Here is a 26545-nt window from a genome sequence, read left to right as displayed (position 1 = left end):
TTGTGTCTGGCTCTTTGCGACCCCATGGACTATAGCACTCCAGGCTTCCCTGTCCATCACCACCTTCTAGAGCTTGCTCAGATTCATGTTCATTGAGTCAATGATGCCATCCAACCATCTCATCCTCTGTTATCTGCTTATCCTCCTGCCTTCAATATTTCCCAGCATCAGGGTTTTTTCCAATGACTCAGTTTTTTGCATCAGGTGGCCAAAGTATTGGAGCTTCAGCTTTAGCATCAGTCCTTCCAATGAATATTCAGGACTGATTTCCTTCAGGATTGACTGGTTGGATCTCCTTGCAGTCCAAGGGACTCTCAAGAGTCTTCTCCAACACCTCAGTTCAAAGGCATCAATTCTTCAGCGCTCAGCTTTCTTTATAGTCCAACTCTCACATCTATACATGACTACTGGAAAAACCATAGCTTTGACTAGACAGACCTTTGTTGGCAAAGTAATGTCTCTTCCTTTTTAATAAGCTGTCTAGGTTGGTCATAGCTTTTCTTCCAAGGGGAAAGCGTCTTTCAATTTCATGGCTGCATTCACCATCTACAGTGATTTTGGAGCCCCCAAAATAAGTCTGTCACTGTTTCCACTGTTTCCCCATCTGTTTGCCGTGAAGTGATGGGACCAGATGCCATGATAATAGTTTTTTCAATGTTGAGTTTTAAGCCAGCCTTTTCACTTTCTTCTTTTACTTTCATCAAGATGCTCTTTAGTTTTTCTACACTTTCTCCCATAAGAGTGGTATCATCTGCATATCTGAGGTTATTGCTATTTCTACCGGCAATTTTGATTCCAGCTATGCTTCATTCAGCCTGGCATTTCTCATGATGTACTCTGCATATAAGTTAAATAAGCAGAGCCTTTAGAGACTTTAGAAACAGAAGATATTAAGAAGAGGTAGCAAGAATAAACAGAAGAACTATACAAAAAAGATCTTCATGACCCAGATAATCACAATGGTGTGATCACTCACCTAGAGCCAGACATCCTGGAATGTGAAGTCAAGTGGGCCTTAGGAAGCATCACTATGAACAAAACTAGTGGAGGTGATGGAATACCAGTTGAGCTATTTCAAATCCTAAAAGATGATGCTGTGAAAATGCTGCACATATATGCCAGCAAATTTGGAAAACTCAGCAGTGGCCACAGGACTGGAAAAGGTCAGTTTTCGTTCCAATCCCAAAGAAAGACAATGCCAAAGAATGCTCAAACTACCGCACAATTGCACTCATCTCATGCTAGTAAAGTAATGCTCAAAATTCTCCAAGCCAGGCTTAACCAATACGTGAACCATGAACTTCCAGATGTTCAAGTTGGTTTTAGAAAAGGCAGAGGAACCAGAGATCAAATTGCTAACATCTGTTGGATCATCAGAGAAGCAAGAGAGTTCCAGAAAAACATCTATTTCTGCTTTATTGACTATGCCAAAGCCTTCGACTGTGTGGTTCACCACAAACTTTGGAAAATTCTGAAAGAGATGGGAATACCAGACCCCCTGACCTGCCTCTTGAGAAATCTGTATGCAGGTCAGGAAGCAACAATTAGAACTGGACCTGGAACAACAGACTGGTTCCAAATAGGAAAAGGAGTATATCAAGGCTGTATATTGTCACCCTGCTTATTTAACTTAAATGCAGAATGCATCATGAGAAACCCTGGGCTGGATGAAGCACAAGCTGGAGTCAAGATTGCTGGGAGAAATATCAATTGCCTCAGATATGCAGATGACACCACCCTTATGGCAGAAAATGAAGAAGAACTAAAGAGCCTCTTGATAAAAGTGAAAGAGAAGAGTGAAAAAGTTGGCTTAAAGCTCAACATTCAGAAAACTAAGATCATGGCATCTGTTCCCATCACTTCATGGGAAATACATGGGGAAACAGTGGAAACAGTGGTAGACTTTATTTTTCTGGGCTCCAAAATCACTGCAGATGGTGACTGCAGCCATGAAATTAAAAGATGCTTACTCCTTGCAAGAAAACTTATGACCAACCTAGACAGCATATTAAAAAGCAGAGACATTACTTTGCCAACAAAGGTCTGTCTAGTCAAAGCTATGTTTTTTCCAGTAGTCATGTATGGATGTGAGAGTTGAACTATAAAGAAAGCTGAGCGCCAAAGAATTGATGCCTTTGAACTGAGGTGTTGGAGAAGACTCTTGAGAGTCCCTTGGACTGCAAGGAGATCCAACCTGTCAATCCTAAAGGAAATCAGTCCTAAATATTCATGGAAGGACTGATGTTGAAGCTGAAGCTCCAATACTTTGGCCACCCGATGCAAAGAACTGATTCATTTGAAAAGACCCTGATGTTGGTAAAGATTGAAGGCGTGAGGATAAGGGGGTGACAGAGGATGAGATGGTTGGGTGGCATCACCGACTCAGTGGATATGATTTTGGGTAAACTCCAGGAGTTGGTGATGGACAGGGAAGCCTGGAGTGCTGCAGTCCATGGGGTTGCAAAGAGCTGGAGACGACTGAGTGACTGAACTGAACTGAACCAAACTTAGAGCCCTCAGAGCATTGACTCTTTTGAGCCCTTAGGCCACTGATTAGGTTCAGCTTCTTTCTGATACTGGTGAACAATGAGTGCTTGTAATCTTAAACTGTAATTTTGGATGAGTGAGGTACTTCTGGCCCATTGCCCATTAAATGTCTGCTGTTTCCAGGACCTGACTTAGAGTGTGGTTTCATATTATTGCCTTTGAGGCACCTGTTTATTTGGTAATACTGAGTTCCAGGGTCTTCCCTGGTGGCTCAGATGGTAAAGAATTTGCCTACAATGCAGGAGACCGAGGTTCCATCCCTGTGTTGGTAGGACCCCCTGGAGAAGGAAATGGCAACCCACTCCAGTCTTCTTGCCTGGGGAATTCCATGGACAGAGGAACCTGACAATCCAAGATTTGGATACAACTGAGTGACTGAACTGAACTGAGTGAATCACACACACACGCTGAGCTCCAGACATCAAAGTAAGCTCCACATATGTGTATGTGTCAGTGAAAGCTTCAGTATATCTGGGATTCTGTTTTGTAGTCTCCGTATGAATTTGTATTGTTGATGAGGAAATGTCGATTTAGAGAAACTGCTTGAGGTCAAAGAGTTAGTGGATCTCAGACCAGGGACTCCAACACAGTTCTAACTCCAAAACCCATGCTCTTAACCCCAGCCCTGTCCAAGATGTAAGGTTGTCCTTTAGACAGATCAGGATGTAGGGAGGAACAGAGAGAGATCTCCTTTCCTATAGACTGTAAATAAAAATGTCTTTCAAGCCATTTTGTCTGAAGCCGATCTTTCTGCCTTGGGTTCATGTCTCTGATTAGAGATGCTTTGTTTTGCCTGATAAATATTGCAGGCATCAGTCTTGTAAACTCAATCAGAGTTAAATAAAGAAATCTGCTATTTCAAGGATTGGTTAATCCCTTGGTAAAAAATATTAATATTGAATTTACTGTTCATTATTAAATTCAAATAATATTCATTAATACTGAATATTAATGCCCTAGTTATTCTGTTTTATAACTTGACTCAAAAAAGTAACAATGGCAAAAGCTGATATTTTTGATATGTACCAGGCTGTCTTATAAGCCCTTTTTTCTTATATGGGATTTTCTAATTTGATCCTCACAACTCTGTGAAGTGGGTGCTATTATTGTGCCAATTTTCCAGAAGAGGAAACTAAGACACATAGAGGCTAGATGAAGGGACAGCTTCATGGCATGTGACATGTATGATCACAAAGCCTCATGCTAGAAGGGCCCACACTTGGTTTAACGCTCTGCAATTGCTGTCTAAAAATTCTTCATAATTTTGAACAAAGGGCCTCACATTTTAATTTTGCACAGGGTCCTGCAAATTATACAGTTGCTTCTGCTTAGGTGAGCTGTCCAAGGTCACCCAGTGGTCAGTGGCAGAGCTGGCATTCAAACCCAGACTGCCTGGCCTTAAGCTGACACGATTCCATTTACATTCTCTAGTTTCCCATATCTCATTTTTGTAAAGCAAGGTCCCTCCTCCACCACCTTTTTCTTTGGGGCTGTCTTCAGAGGCAGGCGGTTTGATTCATCTTTGTTGAATTCTGTGGATTTAAACTTTGCTGGGCTGAGTGTCTGATACATACAATTTCCCAGTTAGGGTTGTAGAAGAGCAGTAGGGAAGATCTGAAGATATGGCAAGAATTGTGCATCCTTGCCGTAGTGAAAAAATCATAGCCTAAAAGTAAATAGGAGTAATGTGGAATTACTGTAACATATTTGTTTTGTATTAATAGTTTTCCTCGGGCAGGAGAAAAGAAAAGATAAAGAAAGCCTTGGTATAGAACAGACTTTTGGACTCTATGGGAGAAGGCAAGGGTGGGATGATCTAAGAGAATAGCACTGAAACATGTATATCATCAAGTGTGAAACAGATCGCCAGTCCAGGTTGGATGCATGAGACAAGTGCTCAGGGCTGGTGCACTGGGATGACCCAGAGGGATGGGATGGGGAGGGAGGCGGGAGGGGGGATTGGGATGGGGAACACATGTAAATCCATGGCTGATTCATGTCAATGTATGGCAAAAACCACTACAATATTGTAAAGTAATTAGCCTCCAACTAATAAAAATAAAGGAAAAAAAGCAAGCCCTGGTGTATATGAAAGGCAAGCTGTCCCTCAGCATTGCTGATCTGCATGCGATGCTCTATGGACTGGCAACACTTAATTACCCCATAGAGTTTTATGGACTGTTTTATGAGAAGCTACTTTTTAGCCTTTCATGGACTGCTTTAAAGGGAAATAGAGAAAGACAGAAGAGGACTTCTATCAATTTGGTAAAAATTGTACCTCCATGATCTATGCCTAGACCCTGAGACTACCTGAATTCCCCTCTCAACATTTCTTGAAAACTTTCTTTGAAGAAGTAGAGGCCAATGAGACACCAGTGCTTGAAGAGGGAAAAAAAGAGGGACTTTGCGTAGTCACCTTAGGGTACCTGGGTCTACAACAGAGGCAGGCATAGCCACAGGAGTCCCAGGAAAGCAACTGACAAAGTCAAAAGTATAGGAAGCTCAGGAGAACTGTCCAGGTGGAGAAGTGAGAGAGTGTTCTAGACAGAGCGAACAGTAAGAACAAAATCGTGGAGGTGAAGGAGAAAATAGGGCGAACTGCAAGTATTTGGCCTTGGCTGGAGTGTTAGAGGTGATTTTGGACAGGTAGGTGAAGACCAAATATGGATGAAGTTTGTATGGTAAGTTAAGGAGTGTGGATTTATAGCCCAGGGTATTAGGGATGATAATGATAATAGCCAACATTGACTGAGGGCTTCTTCATTAATTATAACTCTCCGTGTGGTTGCTGGTAACATGTGTGCCTGTTTGAATGATGTGTGTGTACACTTCTTGGTCACTTTTAGTACATGAGATGATTGTACACTCAGGTCAGTTAGGTCCTCACTTTACTATTTACAGCCCTTGGAACTGGGAACAGGCAGCAAATGTTCTTGAACCTTTATTTCAATCTCTAAATCATATCTGGTTTACTAATAATTGCTGGCAGGAACAACATGAAGTAAGACCGCATACTTTGGATAGACACAGTTTATTGTGTAAATTGTCTCTAGGGTAAGAAATTTTATTTACTACTTGTACTTTACTTTTGGGAGGAGTACCATTCATGGCAACTTTTTGTATCATTTCAAAGCTGGTGAGGTCTGGGTTCTAGAGGTGGACTGTGGTTAATTAGTTGCTTTTCACTAAGACTGGGTGAGTCATTGATAACAGTTTCCTTCAGGCAGTGGGTCAGACTTCTCACTAGATGTGACCTTGGGCATGTCACTTAACCTCTCTGAGCTGCAGTTTCCTTTTGGAAAATGAAGACAAAGCTGCCTACTTATAAGGACTATTGTGAAGAAGAATAAGTGAGATATTGGACATAAAGTGCTTGACACATAGCAGGTGTTAAATAGTAAATATTATTATTTTTTATTCCTGAAAAGAAAGGAGTTAGTGATTCAGTGTTGAGTGTTAAAAGAGCAGGGCACAGAGTGTAAGAGGTATTGATATACTTTCCTTCCTCTTCTCCTGGTTGTCCCCTCCTCCCCTCATCTCCAATCTTTTTCTCCCCTCAAGGTGGAATGAAATTAGATGTCTCATAAATATGGTGCAGTCTTTGTTATAGTGCCCTCAGACATGCCCTTCTAACATTTGGACAAATGAATCAAAACGTGAACAGCCAAGGGAGGTTGGTTGAATTTTCTAACTGTTCATCCCCTCACGAGCGAGCTGGGTTAGTGCCAACACTGCCTGGCGAACTCAGCCCAGACAGATTGAAGGAGCGGGCACTTCTGGGAGAGGGCTTGGTTACCTAGGAAACATTTACCTGTGCTGATAACAGAGGGGCCCTCCCCGCCACCTGACTCGTGCGGACGTGTATCAAGTTATGCGGAGATGGAAAGAAACGATTTTCTCTTGAAATGAGGTGGATGCAGGCATTAATTTCTTTTGAATGGCAGCTAATTTTTTGTTTTCAGAGAAGCAGGATAAAGCCTAAACTTTAACTTCTGGCTAAAAATACTCAGCTTGTGAACCTGGCAAGGCCTCTTAAGGGAAAAGAAAAAGCAGTCCTGGCACTGGATTGTTAGGCTTCCTGTCTTTCAGCAGCTTATTGCATTTATTTTACTGCTTTGGGGGATTAGAAAATAGTCTCCAAAGGCCATTTCTTTAATGACTTGGAATATTAATGTGGAAAATCCGCTTGTTGGATAATACAGTGAATGCTATAGTTTTTTCCTCTAATTGGCTATTGGGTCTTTCACTCCCCAAAGTCTTTTCTTCTTGTTTAATGTTTTCTTTACTGTGAAAGATAGCGTACACTACGAAAGTACATGAAACAATAAGATAACCTAATGATTTATCATAAAGTGGATATCTTTGTGGGGCTTCCCAGGTGGCACTAGTGGTAAAGAACCCACCTGCCAATGCAGGAGAAATAAGAGATGTGGTTTCGATCCCTGGGCTGGGAAGATCCCCTGGAGGAGGGCATGGCAACCCACTCCAGTATTCTTGCCTGGAGAATCCCATGGACAGAGGAGCCTGGCGGGCTGCAGTCCAAAGGGTTGCAAAGAGTTGGACATGACTGAGCAACTTAGCATGTACACACGAATATCTTTGTTAATTAAAAATGTTACCTGCCGTATCAGTAAACAAAGGATGTCACAGTCATCAAGCCATCACATTACAGCCACCCCTGAAGGTGAGCCCAGAAGGAACTTGAGGATGGAAACGGGATGCCTACCATCAAGCCATCAACAACTGCAGCCATTCCCCAGCAGGGCACCCTGAGGAAATTCAGGGTAGGAAAACACAGCAGACTGGCCCCAGATGACTGAGGCGGCACATGAAAGGAATGATTTCCATGAGCCCAGCCTTTTGCATCTTTCTATACATAGAAAGTACTTCCCTGGTGTCTCAGTGATAAAGAATCTGCCTGCCAAGGTAGGATATGTGGTTTGATTCTTGGGTGGACAAGATCCCCTGGAGAAGGAGATAGCAACCCAATCCAGTCCTCTTGCCTAGAGAATCCCCATGGACAGAAGGGCCTGGTGGTCCAAAATCCATGTGGTCACAAAAGAGTTGGATATGACTTAGTGACTAAATGACAACAACAAATACATAGAAAAGTGCTAAATTCACTAACTTGAAATGTCTGGTTCTTTAATTAACAGTAATCTTTTGGTATTCTGCCTACCTGTTTTTTGTTGTTGTTTTTTGGCTACAAAACTCCTGTTATCCTGGCTCCTTGCTTTCCTCTTCAGAGCAGTCCCTTAGAACTATCTGAGAGCTGTCTCCTGGGCTTGAATTCCTCAGAAAGTCCACCAAATAAAACAAAACTTTCAACTTTGAGGCTGTGCATTTTTTTTTCAATCGACATGCTTATGATTGTCACTGATACCGAGGTGTTTTAGAAACACTCCTCCTATTACCTTCTCTCACTCCCAAGGAGATGACTGCCTTAACTTTGTAAAGAAAAGCAAAGAAATTATTACTAGAAGTTTCGTCACCGAAACGTGTATTTCTAAACATTGTGGTTTAGTTTTGTGTTTGTTTTGAATTTCATACACATGGAGTCATACAGTAAAATATTATTTTATGTCTGGCTTCTTTTTTTCCCCAGCGTTATGTATCTGAGCTTCTTCCCTCTTGTGCTACGTAGCTGTTATTCACTTGCTGGATTTTATTATCTGAATATACAATTTCTTTATCCATTTGACCATTGATGGATGTTTGGGATGCTTCTGGTTTTTAGCTATTGTAAGTAATGATGTTATGAGCATTCTTGCACATGTCTCTTGGAGCACAGATGCACATGTTTCTGTTGGTTGGGATTGTTGGAGCATAGAATATATGTATACTTGGCCTTAGTGACGTTAAAGGATACTTTTTCTTTAAAGTAAAATCATTACTCTGATGCAAATATAAAATGAACATGTGTCAAAGATTTCTTTTGACACATCAATTAATGATAGAATCAATAAGATGTTACAACTGGTTCAAAGGACAAGTGAAAGACCCACACATATATAGGTAACAAAGGATGCGGAAACGAATTTGAATAGATGAAAAATGAGTCTGTACACAGTATTATCATCCATTGAAGTCTACCAGACACAATTCATTTGCATTTATATAGATAAGAAGCATTTGTGTTATTAGTAGTTTTCTATAACTTAAGTAGATGTGGAATAGCTCAGAGTCCATGAAAGGCAGGATAACATGAAAGGGCACTAGTTTGGGCCCTCAGTATATTTTTTCCCCTGTTCAAAATCTTTCACGATTTTTCCTGGCAATAGATAATACCAAATTGTTTTCCAAAGTGATTATTTCAAATTACTGTCTCACTAGAAGTGTACCAGAATTCCTATTGCTCCATATTCTTGACAGCAGTTGGTATTGTCAGATTTTTAACTTGTGCTGTTTGGTAGGTGTTTAATGGTGTCTCTTTGTAATCTTAATTTGTATTTCCCTGATAAGAATAAGATTAAGTATTTTTCATGTCTTTATTAGCTATTTGACTATCCCATATTAGTGGGACTATTCCAATCTTTTTTTGCCCTTTTAAAAAAATGAGTTACCTGTCTTTTTCTTTTTTTATTTGGTAGGAATTCTTTATATATAGCCTGGACATTAATATGGGAGAAGGCAATGGCAACCCACTCCAGTACTCTTGCCTGGAAAATCCCATGGACGGAGGAGCCTGGTAGGCTACAGTCCATGGGGTCGCTAAGAGTCGGACACGACTGAGCGACTTCACTTTCACTTTTCATTTTCATGCATTGGAGAAGGAAATGGCAACCCACTCCAGTGTTCTTGCCTGGAAAATCCCAGGGACGGGGGAGCCTGGTGGGCTGCCGTCTATGGGGTCGCACAGAGTCGGACACGACTGAAGCGACGTAGCAGCAGCAGTACATTAATATATTATATATTTTCCAATTATATGTGTTGTAGAGATCTTCTCCCACTTTTTGCTTGCCTTTTCCTTCTTTTACTGGTATGTTTTGATGAACAAAGCAATTCTAATACAACCCAGTTTATTACTTCTATTTATGGTTAATGATTTTTTAAAAATCTCTTCTTAGGACGTTTTTGATTACCTAGATTTCTTGAAAATATTTTAGTGTATTAACTTTTAGAAACTATATTATTTTGCTCTTCAAATTTAGATTAAAAAACCATTTCAAATTTATCAATTTGAATCAATTTGAAATCAATATCAAATAAATTTGAAATAAAGTATCAATTGCCCCTCCCCCAATTTGGTACCCAGTTTTCCTGGCACCACTCCTTAAAAAGACTGTTCTTCCATTCCCACCTAGCAGAGGCATCTTGGTCATATACCAAATATTCATATAAGTTTGGGCCTATTTCTGGGCCTTTTTTAAAATCCCATATATTTGCTTGACTGTTTTTACACTGACACCACACTGTAGTGTTTTCATAGTAAGTTTTATAATGTGTTTTTTTCTCTAATAGAGCCAGCCTTTCTACATGTTGTTCTTCTTTAAGGCTAATTCTAACCCTTATATATCCTTTTGAATTTTAGAAGTAGTTCATCAAATTCCACAAAAACTGTGGAATTTTATTTGTGGTTTTTCAGACTGCATTGAATCCCCAGAAATTTTACTCCTAGGTGTTTATACTAGCGAAATGAAAACATATGTCTATGAAAGAGTTGTACATGAATATTTATAGCATTTTATTCAGAATTTCTCAAGACTAGGAAGGACCAGTGTGTTTGTATAAAACTACCAACAGTGAAACGGAGGGAGCTTCTGATACACCCAACAATGTGGGTAAGTCTCAAAAACAGTGTTTTGAGCAGTAGAAACCAGACCCAAGAGTACATATTGTGCAACTACATTTATAAGAAGAGATACCCTGGTGGCTCAGATGGTAAAGAATCTGCCTGCAATACAGAGGACCTGGGTTTGATCCCTGGGTTGGGAAGATCCCCTGGAGAAGGGAATGGCAAACCACTCCAGTATTCTGGCCTGGAGAATTCCATGGACAGAGGAGCCTGGCAGTCTGTAGTCCATGGGGTCCCAGAGAATCAGACACAACTGAGGGACTTTCACTTATAAAAACCACAACTACTCTGTAGTGATAGATATGAAATCAGTGCTTGACTGGAGTGGAGAATGGAGGAGACTGGTGAGGGGAATGAGCTGCACAAGACGTATGGGTGCTGACTCTAGAGATGTCCCTTTAAAAATTTCTGACATTGGTTTTTCCTAATTAGTCATTCCAAGGGTTTATCAATTTTATTCATCTTTTTAACATTTCCCTTGGTTGATCCTCTGTATTGTATTGTTGCTTTTATTTAGTTTAAGCTTGTTGATTTTTAAAAATGATTTCTTGAAATGAGGTGCTTTATTCATTGATTCTCAGTTTTAATCCTATTATATATATTTAAATAATAAATTTCACTTTAAACATTTTTATTGCAAAGTTTTATATGAAATCATTTTATCATCATGAGATAATTTCTAATTTCTAACATAATCTCTAATTTCTATGGTCTTCTAGCTATTATTTTATTACTGATTTTTAGCTTCATTGCATTGTGAGCAAAGAACATGCTCTGATTTTAGTACTTTAAAATGTGTTGAGACTTGTTTGGTTTTATAGTATATGGCCCATTTTTGTACCTGTTTGCTGTGATCTTTCAAATGTGTATTCTTCAGTTGATAGATACAATGTTCTGTATGTTTATTTGGCCAACTTTACCGTTTATGTTGTTCAACTTTTCTCTATCATCTACCTGTTTGTATTTTTCTTATTTGTCCCGTAGGTTTCTGAGAGAAATGTGTTCAAATCTCATACTTTGATTATAGATTTATCTTTTTTCTTCTTGTACTTTTATTAATTTTGCCTTTGTATATGTTGGAACTGTGTTAAATAAATTTGAAATTTGGAGTTGCTATATCTTCCTGATGAACTTTTTGACACTACAAATTGACTCCTCATACACCAAAAATGGGTTTTTTGCCATACATTCTACTTTGTTTGATATTAGTAAAGCCACATAAGCTTTCTTTTGGCTAATATTTGCCTAGCATATCTTTTTAAAAAATCCTTTTAGTTCCCACATTTCTGTATCCATACGTTTAAATGTGTTTCTTGTATTAATACATACAGTATATTATTGGATTTGACTACTTTTGTCTTTAAATTGGAGCATTTAGTTCACTCACTTTTAATATAATTACACACAGAGTTGGGTTGAAATTGCTATTAAGTGGATTTCTTTTAGTCCTGCTTGTTTCATGTTCCTGTTTTTCTTTTCTTCTTTTGGATTGAGTTTGTTTACCATTCCACTTTTTCTCTCTGTTAGCTTGGAAGTTTTACATTCTTTTATTATTACTTTAATGATTACATTAGACATTTTAGTATGTATTCTTGATTTAGGCCTTAGAACTTTTTAATATAATTCATATCTCTCTTGTCTCTTATTATTATGCTGTATTTTCCTTCTATATATTTCAAATGCCCAAGATACTACTATTGTTCTACACAATCATATATTCCGATTGACTCATGTATTTGTTTTTCTCTTTGCTCTCCATTTATTCTTGTATCATTGATCTTCCATCTGGGATCACTTACTTTTTGCCTGGAGAAGAAATGTCCTTTAGTATTTCCTTTATTGTAGGTCTGCTGGTGACAAATTCTTTCAGTTTTTTGTTTATCTGAAATGTCTTTATTTCACCACCATTCTTAAGGGTATTTCCTCTGGGCATAGAATTCTAGGCTAGCAATTAGGTTCTTTCATCACTTGGGTGCACCTGGAACATCTAGGATAAACTCCTCCTTGCAGCATCTGTATTTAATCATATCTTTTACCATATAAGGTTATGTTCACTCTTTTGCCATATGAAATAATATCCACAAGTCTCAAGAATTAGAACATGAATGTATCTTTTAGAGGGAGCCACCATTTACCCTACCGTACCATTCCATGCTGAAATTTTCAAGTAAATTTTTAACTGAAAGTTTCAAGTCATTTCAAATATGAAGCCCTATAGATCTATTTCTATTTTTGTTGTTTCTGCTAGTTTGTATTTATATCATCTTATCTTCTCAATTGCTGGTCATTTTTAATTGTGTGTGAGATACTATATTTGCACAGTTGTTTACAGATATAATTTGAGGTCTATGTTATCCAGCTCTAGACGGGATTACATTTGCTTCTGTGAGTACTTGGAGCTTAGTACTCTAGAAACAGCTTATTTCAGTTTCAGAGGCTGAGGTGGTTTGAAGATACGCTGCAGTCCTGTAGGGACCTGTTACCTTTCTGTTCTTCCTTCCTGCTAGAGCATATCTCTTTGGAGATCCTAACCCAAAGCAAATGATGTGCTCAGATCTTTTTACCCTGTTTCCAGCAGACTGTGAACATAAATCTCTATTCTCCTGGCTCTTCAAGCATCTGTAGAGGGAAAACAGGTGCAAAATGCCATCCCTTTTCTCTGGACTTCCTTTCTTCCCTTGATTCTTATTTAATGTGCCCCCCGCCCCCGCCATCTTGTTGACTTTGGGATATTTTTAAGTGTTTCATAAATATTTTGTCTATTTCCTTCTTGTCTTTGGTGGAAAGGTTTATCTGGGAGATCTGGCATATCTAGTGGGTTATTCTCAGAAGCAAAAGTCTCCCTGAAGCTTTTCTCATCTATCTTGAATTTTTGTGATGAAAAATTTCTGACATCACAAAGATAGAGAGAATAGTACAAAGAACTAGGGTCTGTACCACCACCCCAATTCAACTATTTATCAAGGTTTTGTATGTTTGCTTGGATATGTTCATGATGTATAAGGAGAGAAAATTAGAAAGCAAGGCAGTATTTAAACCCTGACTCATCCCTTTACCTCTTTGTTGCATTGGTCACTCATGTGTCTGACTCTTTGTGACCCCAAGTCTCCTGGATTGCATATGACTGTTTACCGTCTGAGCTACCAGGGAAGCCATTTAAGTCCAGCATCAGAGACAGGACTTCTGCCCTGGTTACTGCTGTTCTTTCAGCTCCTAGCACAGGGTAAACCTGGTGTATATGTTTCAATTTGTGAGCTCCTGTTGAATGAATGAACTATTCTGTAATACCACAGGCTGTTGAAGCTGCAAGAGGCCTTCACTTACCATAATGAACCTCTGTTTATAGAAGGAGATGCCGAGATCCTGAGGTCTGAAGATGTGTTGAAGGTCATGCAGATGCATAGTAGAGTTAGGCCAAGGTCCTATAGCTCGGGGCTCTTTACAAATTCTGTACTTCTTCCTTACTTTGCTAGCTTGTTTAACCACCACTTTTTCTTCTCTTCTGATAACACTGAAGTTTAAGGGCATTTCATTATAAGTATGATGATATAATATGGCATTAAGACACGACAAGGCAAGTTTTATTGGCCATTACTACATGCCTCAAGTGAGTGGTGAAGCCTTTGACCACTCAAGGCATATATTAATAGCTCCATAAAATACATCCTGGATTGCTGGTGCTATTATCATCTGGCTATTATATATCCTAAAGTTATTGTACAAATACCACTTTAAAGAATTTTCCTTTTTTTTTCTTTTTAACTGGGAGGGTTAGCCATTTTTTATGAGGGACAATTCTTTATTGGTTAAAGAAACTAGAATTGTCAGTTAACTTGGAAATTTCTGAGTATGAGCTTTAGAGTCAGACTCGTCTGTGCTCATATACTGCCTTCTTATTTACTGGCTCTGCAACATTTAGGCAACTTTGCTAACCTCTTTGAGCCTTAGTTTTCTCTCCTGTCAAATAACAACAAAATACCTACCTTTTAGAATTTGTATGTGCAAAACACCTAACACAGTTCTTTGAACATAGTAAGCAGTCAATAAGTCATATATTGTCATTATTATGATGTTTAATCATATGATGTGATGATGAATGCAAAAGAGAGTTTTTTCCTTTGATTAGTCTATTCGTAAGATTAAAAAATGACTCAGAGCAGTGACATTAACTTTATTTTAATTTCTTATCAATAAAAGAGCTAATATGAGTTGAATATTTGCTCTGTTCCAGAATGTGCACCAAGTGCCTGTGTACGCTGTTTAATTTGATCCTGGCTTTATGAGATAGATGCTGTTATTATCTTCGCTTACAGGTGGAGAAATTTAGAAGTTAAATGATTTGTCTGGGATTTTCAAGCTGGTAAGAAACAGAGCTCATGCTAAGCCTGGCATTCTCCTTGCTTGTGATCTTAACTATTCGGCTGCTCTGCCTCTCTCCAGGCCATCCTGAGCTCACAGTGATTCTGGGGAGTTCAGTGAAAAGAAAACATGTCTGAAGAAAGTGCAAATTGAGTGGGGAGAACTGGATCAGGAAAATGTTGCTAATGCGAACAGCTCTTGTTAATTCAATGGACATGAATTTGAGCAAACTGCAAGAGAGAGTGAAGGACAGAGAAAGGTGACATGCTGCAATCCATGGGGTCTCAAAGAGTCGAACACAGCTTGGTGACTGAACAGCAACAACTTGCTAATTTGGAGGCTTGTAATTGTAGGGCTTGGATCAAAGTCTACACCGGTGCTAATTTTGAAGGTAGTCATGGTTAAATAAATGAATCATGTGAACAAAAGAAATGTTCCTGTTTAAGTAAATAGATTTTTCCCAAGCATTTTACCACCTTTATACGTACAAAATTAAATGCAATTTGTCCTAATGTGCTTGTGATTGTAAATCCTTCATTTGTTCTCTGCTTGGTACACTTTTGGACATTTGTTGATTACTTTTTTTTTAATATCCACCTTCTTTTTCTCACGGCACCTAGATAATTCTTTTGGGAACCATTTTGTACCTCATTCAGTAGTAGTCACTTAATTTGGGAAGAATGGATCCTGACTGGCAAGATCCATCTTTCAAATACCATCCTCTTGAGGGGTACTGGTCAATCATTACTCACTCAGTGCATAACATTTTCCCTATCTGTGTTGATGAGTTCAGCACTAGGCATGTGATCTGAATTGGATAATTTGGTGTGATGCACTGAACTTTTGTTTGAGAAAGAGAAAATTGTTGTTTCTCAGGATGGTTTGGGTTGCCCATGTCAGGCCTGGTGCTGCTGCAGCTATTTTGCTTCCATGAGGGAAAGCAGCCTAAGGATGACACAGACACAAGGAGTAGGGAGAAGGTGAAGCTAGAGCAATGATCAAACCGTCTCTAAGGTTTTTCCTGCTGCAGGACTTTTTTGTCACATGAATTAATAAGTTTCCTTTGTTGTCTAAGCTAGTTTGAGTTTCCTGTTTTATGCACTTGACATTTTATTGCATTGTATATGTTGTTGTTGTTCAGTTGCTAAGTCTTGTCCAACTCCTTGCAACCCCATTAACTGCAGCACGCCAGGCTCCTCTGTCCTTCATTATCTCCTGGAGTTTGCACCAATTCATGTCCACTGAGTTGGTGATGCTATCCAACCATCTCATCCTCTGTCATCACCTTCTTCTCCTGCCTTCAATCTTTCCCAGCATCAGAGCCTTTTCCAATGAGTTGGCTCTTGGCATCAGGTGGCCAAAGTGTTGGAGCTTCAGCTTCAGCCTCAGTCCTTCCCCTGCATTGTATATATACATTTCCTATGATTTGGGTTTTTATGGTAATAGAGATTGAATCTCCCTATCACTGATTGGGATAAACAAAGTTTAACTATTCAGGCAAAACTCCCTGGTAGAAAGCAACGTTGTCTATGTTCTTGAGGACCGTGTAACCTTTTGAGATGCCTTGGCAGGATTTTAGATGTGTTATATTATAGATCTTCTCTGTAAACCTGTCTACTATGGGTCAATTTCTCCTTTACCCAGTTATGTGATATCTCTAACCCTCACTTTCCACATTTCTAAATTCAGGATAGTAATAGTACCTAGTTTATCTGGGAGCTGTGAGGCCTAAATGAGCTGATTTGTCTAGCATGGGGTCTGTCACATAGTGAATACTTAATCAGTGTTAGTTGTTTCTGTTATTGGTATTATTGTTGTTGTTATGCGTTTTCTTAACACTCTCTTCCAGAGCAGTCTTTGTTTCCTCTGTAGGCCTAACCCCTAAAAAACTGAACTGAACAGTGTTGCTTAGAGCAGAGGGGCAGACAGAACCATTTTGCAAAGTCTATAAAATGACCTAGAAAACTGTCAGCTGTCTTCCTATGCTATGCTTCTGAGACTTGGAGCTCTGTGAGTGAGTCCTGGCCTGTGCTTTGACCTCAGGGGTATGCCTTGTGCTTGGGATGCTGTGTCCTCCATGTGATTCTGCTGATGGCCTGCAGGGCTCTGGGCAGGGATCATGGGACCGCCAAGTTCTTCGTAAGCTGACCAGCCCTGTTCCTTGGTGAGATAGGGCGGAGCAGTAGCAACGAAATACTTTTTTTTTCCTTTTGAATTAAGCAAACAGAAAAATCCATTATTCAGATATGAGGAATGTTAATTTTTAGATGGTCGAGAGTGGACTTATAATAACAACAGCAGTCTGGGACAGAGAATGATGACTGAAATCAGAGGGCCGGAGTACATAAATAAATCAGATAGTGGCACTTCCTGAGCATCTTTCTTCCCACAGGCTCACTGCTGCTATCATGGGAAAGACGTGTGTGGCAACATTCACTCTGAATTGGGAACACAGATATATGTATGTTTCCCTTTGTCTGAGATTTGTACATTCTAAAGAGCCTAAAGATGATTTTTTGCTATCTTCCTGAGAAATTAACTTCTGTCTTTCCCTTCCTGTGAGTGAGAAGAATAGTCATCACATGCTACCCACTCATGACTTAATGGAAAGAAACACAGGCCTCATTCAGAGTCCTCACCAACTGGCAAGCATTTCATTGGTCATAGAGGGGAATTTTCTCTGCTGTCATGCACACACATTTCACATCTGAGTGGAGTTGGCCCCTCTGCTGACCAACTTTCTTCTCTGACTAATCTCCTGAATACAATGGCTAATGAGAATAAAAACAACTATTGCTAATTAAGTATTCATCTAATACATTATCTTTAAAAGCATTCTCATTTTGTCCCATAATAATCAATAACCCAGTGTTGTTATTGGGTTAATAACATTACTAACCCAATTATTTTGGGTTAATAACAGGACAGGATAAATACCTGTCCTATTTTTATCTTCCTTTCACTGAGGAGGGTTTAAACAGAGGCTTGGAGGGTTCAATAACTCACCTAGGACACAATCTTAGGAAGTTCAGCTCTCTGCTCAACTCCAGATTGGTCTGACACTCGAGAATGTGTTCTTAACAACTATTCTGCTCTCCTGTGATACCATGATGATTTCCTTGCACTGTGAGTATTCTTGCATGTAGTGTTATGCTTGTATTCTTATTATTCTTGATGTAGAGGCGCCTTTATGCTTGCTCCTGCTCCCAGTTCCTTCCTGTTTAATCAATATGCACATCTTTGTGACTGAGCCTTTTTTTCCTCTCACCCTACTCTCTAGCTCACCTCATGTTTACAGACAGTTCTATGGGTGGGCAAGAGTGGGTAGCCCATGGACACAGGCTCTTAGGGTGACGCACTGTGGAGAATAATGGAAGCTCCAATGGCAGATCTAGGTTCTTTTTTCTACCTCCTCCTTCCTTCTGCACCCCAGTGTATTTACTGTCTTTGTCCTTTTGCGCCCATATTCCTTTCCATTATCCTTGGAGCTCCCACATTCTGCCATTCTCTCAGGAGACATTTAGACCTCCTGGCATCTAGGTTACAAATCCCTAATACTTGAAGCGATTTTCGAAAGTGGGGAAAAGAGCTATTATTTTTAGCTGTATATTTGGACTGTCTGTAGTTGACGGACAGTGTAAAGAGTAAAGAGTAAAGTGTAAAGTGTAAAGAGTAAAGCAGTGTTTGGTAAAAGAACTGAGGGACAGAGCAGCAACTCGATCAGAGCCTGACTCTTACATATGTGATAATAGCTCAACATCACCAATTTTCTTTCCACCATCTTCAAGTGCTTCCAAAGAAGGTTTGATCATGGGAGGGTTATAACCAGTAGTAAGCTGGTTCTCCCTGAGTTCATTTATTCAGCGATGAGTTATTGCCTGTTCTCTTTAAGGTTCCTAAATTTCATTGGCTCACTAACCCTTTTATCAAAAGCTATGGATTCTTTTCCCCTAAAAATCCACAGCTTTGCATGTAGGACTTGAAGTGATTCATGGACCTTTGAAGTCCATCTGAAGACTCCCAGCTAGGAACCCCAGCTTTGTGATGTACCACCTTTCTGGTTTAATCGCATTCTAATCTCCACATCGTCCTTCTTCATGTATGAATATATAGAGATATTCAACCCAGGTTCTTAGATGGCACTGTACTCAACCAAGTCCTGTTTGTTCATCACTGAAACTTTACAAGGCTGTTAAAAAAGAAAGGAAGTAACTGTGCAGAATTGCTCATAATCAAAGCGATGTCCTTAGCAAAGGCATCATCTTCATCTAGTCAGCCTTCTAAACCTTGGTATGTAGGGTCTCTAAAATGTTTTATGGAGAATTTAAACACTTTGATTGAAATAAAGACCCTAGGAGAGAGGAAAAAGAAAATCTCAGTTATGGTTAGACATAGTGGGTTAGGTAAGTCTCAGTCATTTTGAAAAAAGTAATACCAGTACAATGAGTTCTCAAATCTGTAGGGGTGTGTGTGTGTGTGTGTGTGTGTGTGTATAATGTCTGAAGAAAATGATAATTTTTATACCAAAAAGAAAAGAGCATCTTCCTTTGGGGTTCCTTAGTCCACAGTAGTATGACAGCTAATCAGAAAGCTGCCACTCTGTGAGGGGTTTCATTGACTCTATTTTCATATTATTTTGTTGGATGATTTATAGTTTCTCTGACAGGTCTGCTGCAGCCTTTGCATTCCTGGGAGAAATCATATATCACTCAGAGTCCTAGAATACAGGATGAGAACAACAGTGCCTGGGCTTCATTGCTGCCTTGGTTTACATTGACTTCCATCATAAACAGAAGTTGACTGATTACAAAAAAGCAAATAGAATTTTTTGCTGACTTTCTGGTTACACACTTACTGCTCCCTCTCCAGTCAGCGTAACAGGAGAATTCTCAAGCTGGAATGGTATTGTGTTTCCCATACAGAAAACCAAAACCTCCTATAAATTGAGATGAGGTGGAAAGGGCATGAGAGTCAAGGGCTGGACATTTGTCTTCCATTATTAGGTTTTCCACATTTCCACATTATACCATATATCATATACTATGGTATAATTGATCAAAGGGGCTCATTATCTAGAACTTCCCAAACATCATTCTGGAATGTTCCACTCAAAGGAGAAGAGGCACAAGTCCCATCTTCACTGTCTGGTCAATGGGTAGTGTGTTCTGCTCAGTACCAGAGTAACTTGCTGTAGCATTTTTGGAGAACCTGGATTCCTCTCTGGCCTGGCAGATCCCATCTTAGGCTGAGCGCAGAGAGGCTGCGGCCATATCTGCATCGCTTGCCAGGGCACCACGCAGAGCCTGGGTGAAGTCATTCTTCCCTGAAAACCGAGCCGGGAAATTTCTTCTGACGTATCGGAATTGACTGAGAAGGTTGAGAAGAGCCTAGCTGAGAATCAGGCTGAGGAGGGTGTTCTTTCAAGTTTAGAAAGGGGTCATATTACTCTTACATCTATAGTTTCTTCCACTAAGAAATTATTAAGATGAATTTCCACTGTAAAAAAAATGGCCATTTGAAAGTATTTGAGAATATACTAAATTAAGCATTCATTTTTAAAACTGTAAGGCACACTACGTATGAGATCAGGCAGTGCACTCAGGATTATCATTGAAGTTTAACTTGTCTGTTTGCTTATGGGTATCTGGATGGAAATCAGTGGGGCTGGCATGCCCATTTCCTCTTTCTCTACCTTCTTCCCAAAGGGCCTCATTATAATTCCTTTTTATCCTCTTAGTTCCTTCATGTTCTATTCTCCACATCCTTTTCTCCCCTGGAATCTCACTCTCAGGAAAGAATCTGATCTGTTATCTATACCTTATAAACCTTAATGTGAATGCAAACATGGATACTGATACTCCTGGGGGAATTAGAATGATGTCACTTATTGTGAAATAGAAGACTTGCTTCTTTCATGAAGGAGCTAGTGACCGGTACCTAAATACATTTCAAAAGTAAACTTGAATATTTACCATGCAGGCGAGGTACCATGGTCACAAAGGTAGTTTTCCCATGGTGAGGCTCATCCATTACATTTGGATGTGCTGAGCTGTACAGTTTGTCCCAGTTGTGGAAAACTCAATTGCATACTTTGTCTAAATTAATGCTGAGTATAACAGAGATACCAGATGTGGAAATAAAATCCTGTAGGCAGAGTTTGACCAACAGAACATAGTCACATATAAAAATTTGCAGAAATCTAAGTGAGAGACTTGTATTTCTACTGGGCATGGAGTTGAGGGGGTTTCTAGCCAGTCTTGAAGATCTGTCTAGATCTTAAAGGACAGATCAGGTGAAGCAGTTCCCAAATGACATTGTTATAAGATCTTATCTGTAAACCTAAAACTCTGATAAAGTCATGGTGGGTGAAGAACTTATTAAGACCGTAGAAGGAAGAAGAAGAATCTGAAATGTGTTCAAAATTTTTGCTTCTGATTATACCTTTTGTATTATGTGATGACCTCATCCAACAGTCAACAATGGCTTCCTTTTGGCCAGAGGTTATTTGACTGTTTAAGAGAGACCTAGAAAACAATTTTTTGGTTTCTTCTGTGACCATTTGTGACTCATTGATGGCTACTGTTGTTTCCTGGGAATTCTTAGGGAAATTCTGAGATTGATAACTCCTTTGTCTGTAGAAATTAGCTCTGGGAATGACAAATGAAATTTTTATCTTCAAATAGTACACACTAATCCCAACTGGATAAAAATGTATGTATATTTACCAGTTTCCCTGAAAAAGTATAGGAAGCCTTAGCATCAAGATGTTAACTAGAGTAAGGAGTCCTACGACAGTTTTCATAGCATCCTATCCTGTTTTTTGCCTTGTAGCATTTATCAAAATTGCAGTTCATTACTTGTGTAGTGGTTGGTTATCAATTCCTTTCCTCAGACAAGGACTCTGTCTTATACCAGGCTCAGAGTAGTGTTAACTAAACTGAGTGATGGAATAAGAGGTGCTTATTCTCTTGTTTCTGCTTTTCTCTAGTTTTACAGCTTCTACTGTGAGCATACTGTATTCCTCATTACAAAATGCAAGTCTTACTAAAATGAAGGGTACATAATTAAGTATTCTCTATTACTTGTAAGAGAAGATATTTCTGCAGCTGAAGACGAAACCTACATGGAAAGGACTAGCAAAGAAACGGACACATTGAGGAGTGTGTGGAAATGGTAGGTTTCCTCCCTTGGATCTGAGAGCTTGTTAAGTAGAGGAGATATCCTAAAGAAAGCACAGAGTATGCCAAGATCAAGAGAAGTCCATCCCCACAATAGCAGATAATTGACCTGGTGGCTTTGTCTTCACTTAAAATAATGACACAGTTCATATTTTGTTCTTTACCCTTTAGCATTGGGCTTGCTTTTTCAAGGAAAAAAAATACATGAGACTGTTACTGCAGAATCACTTGTTAGATGTATTCTGTTTCAGGATACATTTCTAGGCACTTCATGGTGGAAATTTGGGCCTTGGAGCTTAGGCTTGGTTTTCATCTATTTCCTGCATCAGTATATTTTAGTATGTCTTTAAGTAAACTGGGTAGCAAACTCTCACCCCCAATAATTTATGACTGATCGGAATAGCTACAACTTTTTTTTACTGTCAGAAGAATTTAAATTTACTACATGACAGTCACATTCCACAGTCGCATTTAGTATATTAAAACGACAGGAGAAGTTATTTACACAGAACAAGGGCAGTAGGTCTTCAGCAATGGTCGTTTGGTAATGTATCTTTTGATTTTAGGTTGAAAAGAACCTTGATGTTTTGGGGTTTCTGATTTTCAGATGAGTGGCTAATAGCCTATTTTCAGAAAAGCAATGGGGACAGGAACATGTACTTGGCTTCGTTGAGTGCAGAGACTCTGCTTCTTGGTGGACCACAGTCTGATTTTGTGTTCAGAATTGCTTTGGTATAACAAAGCACCCTTTATGCCTCCGCAGTTGTCCTTGCCAGCCATCACCTGCCAATTGCTTCTTGTCTATGGAAGTGTTCTGAGTTGGAAAATGAGGTGAGAAATACTTTATTTAATTCTAGGCTACTCCTCCCTTTTGGATACCATTACATTTGAAAGTTTAGGATTTGGCCTGGTTCACTTGCTCATTTTTTCACTTGAAAATGTGCATTAACTCATTTTTGCTAATTTGCTAACTCATTTTTTAATTTGCTGTCAGAGTACTGTGCTAGGCACTGTGGAATTAGATTCAGAGAGGAGAGAGAGGCTGTGTTCTCATTAAGTTTACAGAATTAGAAACATAAAAACATCAAATGAAGAGCTCCTCAGCCTTTTAAATTTTTTTAAAATTTTAAATTGGAGTATTGTTAATTAACAGTGTTGTGGTAGTATCAAGTATACAACAGAGTGATTCAGTTGTACAAACACATGTTATCTATGCTTTTTCCAGTTCTTTTCCCACTTAGGCTGTTACAGAGTGTTGAGCAGACTTCCCCGCATCCTGCAGTAGGTCCTTGCTGGGTAACTGTTTTGAGTAGAGCAGTGGCTACACAGCCTTTTAACTGCAGCTGTGGTCTGGTCTGCTGTAGGTGTAACGAGGAAGCCTAAGTGGAAGATAGGCTAGGGGGAAGTAGCCAGATGGGAGTTATGCAGAAGGCCATGACTTCATGTGAAGGCCTTGCAGTAAGAAGGCGCTTCTGTCATCTCAGAGACGCGGGGGCTGCCGCTCAGTGTGGGAGGGTGAGTGGGCCCGCAGAGAAGACAGAGCAGAGGTCAGGGGTCAGATCGTAAGGCTCCTACCCACGCTGAGAACTCTGGACTCTGAGCTCTGCGCTTTCAGCTGATTTAAATGTCTCCTTTAGGAAGAATGTGTAGGGAACACATTTCATTTGCATGTAGTTTGGCCACCCCTCCATTAGCCCCTTCGCTGTTTTGGAAATTGCTTGCCTAGCGTTCTATCTCCATGATTATCATGGAGACAGTGGTGTTGCATTAGGCCACTCTGTGTCTCAGCCACAGTGGATTTATCCAGGGGTTTTTCTTATTTGATCCCCTGGGATACTGGAATTGACTCTGAGAACGAGAAGTTAGTTTCTTTCCTGATGGCTGAAACAGTGGACGGCAGTGAAGCGCTGTTAGGAGGCTGTGTTCTGTTGGGTGGCCTGACACCAGAATGTAGGAATGGAGAACTGAAGGTGAAATCAGAGAGGCAGAATCCATTCATGACTCCCCCACATGCTCCAGGCCCTGATTCTAGACCTTTCTAGAGAAAAGCAGAAACAAGAAAATAAGCTTCTCTCATTCCATCACTCAGAAGTTTAATTAACACTACTCTGAACCTGGTGTAGGACAGAGTCCTTGTTTGAGGAAAGGAATTGATAACCAACCATTACACAAGTGATGAATTAGAATTCTGATGAATGCTACAAGGAAAAATACAGGACAGGATGCTATGAAAACTAGAATGGAACTCCTTACTCTAGTTAAAATCTTGGTGCCAAGTCTTCCTATACTTTTTCAGGGAAACTGGTAAATATATATATATTTTATCCATTTGGGATTAGATAGTGCATACTATTTGAAGATAAAAATTTCATTCGTCATGTCCTTTAGCCTTGGATTCTATAACATAATAGTATTCCTCTAAAAAGTCTTCTCACCCCACTTTGTGTTAAAACTAGCCAGAGTTAGCTTCAGTGACTAATGTAAAATTATTTTTTTTCTGTGTATGAAGATATTTATAGACATATTACAATTTTGCTTTAGGCCCATCTTCTGATTGTAAGTGGGCCTCAAAGCTTGTTAAGTCATGAAAAGTCAATTATCCTCTAGTTTAGTTTGAGGATACAAGGGAACAAGAGAAGTTCAGTTCATCTAACATTTCCCAAAAAGGAAAATGTGTTCCAAGGAAACTCTGCTGCTTAAGCAGAAACACTTTAACAGGATAATTTATGGATCTGAGTGTAAAACCTTAATAAGAAATGATATTTTACCTGTAGTATTCTCTCTCATCTGTGTCTTTACAGCTCACTCAGGTCTTATTTCTTTTTGAAGGTGATATAAACAGCAGTACTATTAGCATAAATTAAAAATGTGGTTTATTTATAAGCATGGCCAACTGCATTTTCTGATTTTTATCTTTGCTGCACTCTCAGCTCTTGGAGTGAGCAGCTTTGCTAACAGAGGGTCACTCGCACCGTTCTGGCTTCTGGGTCTGCTGGTTTGAATGAACAGCCTCTGCCAACCACTGCTGAGATGTGAGAAAATGCTACTCTGAAAATAGGCAAATTAAAGACAATTCTGCCATGGTGTGATTACCAGCTGCTCCTTTTACCTAGTTACCGAGCTCACTGTGAAACTGTATAGAACAGTAGAGAAGAACGGGATCTGTGGATTCAGGTCTGTGTGGAAACCCCGCCTCTGCTTTTCTCACACTGAGTCATTTCTAGCAAGTTACCTGATCTTTCTAAATCTCAAGTTGATTATCAATAAAATGGGTTACTAATAGTACTTACTGCATCAGAATTGTATGCTTCAGTAAAATAATACTTATGAAGCCATAATAAGCTTTTAGGTACTGCTGCTAAGTCGCTTCAGTCGTGTCTGACTCTGTGTGACCCACATTGACTGCAGCCTACCAGGCTCCTCTCTCCCTGGGGTTCTCCAGGCAAGAATACTGGAGTGGGTTGCCATTTCCTTCTCCATTTAATTGCTCGTATTGCTCATCATATTATGACTGCTGTTATGTAAAGCAGTTACCACAATGCCTAGAACTTGACAAATGTTGTGGCTCTTTTATTCTTAGAATGTACATATCCATATCTTTAAAAGCTCAGTGGGTAAACATCTCACCTGGCCTTTCTGTCCCTGCACAGCAGGTGAAGAATCCCTGACTCATTCTAACATCTCATTTTATAGGCAGAGAGGCTGAAACCCAGAAGTGTGGCAGTTTCTTAAGGTCAGGCAGTGCCTGGCAGAGCAGGTTGTGGAAATCAGGGACCTCTTCCTTAATTCAGTTTTGTACACACAACGTCACCTATTTCACGTACAGAAGATAGCACATTCTTTGTCTTCATTGATATGTATATGGAAGGCACATGACGTTTGTGAAAGACACTGTTTGAGGCCATCCCAAACCTTCAGACTTGTGAATATGGAAATGTTAATATAGATCCTTGTTTGTCCCAAATCATATTTCTGTTAGAGATCACGTGTTTCCTATGCAGAGCCTTATTTACTAAAGTATCTTCCTTGGCTTGGTGGCAAATTTTCATAAGAAATCTGAGTTTGTAATCATTTCGCAGGTATTGCACCCAAGAACAGGGAGGGAATCTCCAGGTTTCATTGCTAGAAAGATGCTGGGCACCTGGATTCTAAATGATTGTCCCAAACACTGCTTGCATCATCCCATGAGCTGTTTGTACTTCAGTGAAATCTTACACTAGAACATGTCATGGATCTTTGGGATTGCTCATGAATAATTGAAGCTATGATTGTTAAGTCCTTTAATTCCAGACATTTACTCTCTGATGATTCTGTTATACTTGACATTGGTCAGACTACTGTGTTGCATGGAAGGCCATATTTTAAGAGGACTGCAGCCAAACATAGTACACATAGGAGCAAGCAAAGAGGATGGGAAGAGTTTTAGGAGTTGAGTTCTGTGAGGGAGGGTAAATGAATTGGGTTTATTTGACCTGGAAGAGAGGTGAAGAGGGGTAAAAAAATCTGCCTTCAAGTAAGTTCATCTGCATCACTCTTTCTAGAGTCCACATATAAGGGATGCTATATGATATTTCTCCTTCCCTCTCTGACTTATAGTATGACAGTCTCTAGGTCCAGCTGTGTTGCTAGAATGGCCTTATTTCATTCTTTATAATGGCGAAGTAAT

General features: G+C 39.5%; 1 protein-coding gene and 1 pseudogene across 6 annotated transcripts in view; both read left to right on the top strand.

Moving 5' to 3' along the window:
• Positions 1-26545, top strand: part of ST6GALNAC3 (ST6 N-acetylgalactosaminide alpha-2,6-sialyltransferase 3) — a 592462-nt gene that overhangs the window by 17765 nt on the left and 548152 nt on the right. The gene's annotated exons all lie outside the window — the stretch shown is intronic.
• Positions 20666-20818, top strand: LOC122437570 (annotated as a pseudogene).

The sequence above is a fragment of the Cervus canadensis genome, chromosome 2, assembly GCF_019320065.1.
Source record: "Cervus canadensis isolate Bull #8, Minnesota chromosome 2, ASM1932006v1, whole genome shotgun sequence".
NCBI classification, from domain to species: Eukaryota; Metazoa; Chordata; class Mammalia; order Artiodactyla; family Cervidae; genus Cervus; species Cervus canadensis.
This window is presented reverse-complemented; position numbering and strand designations above follow the sequence as displayed.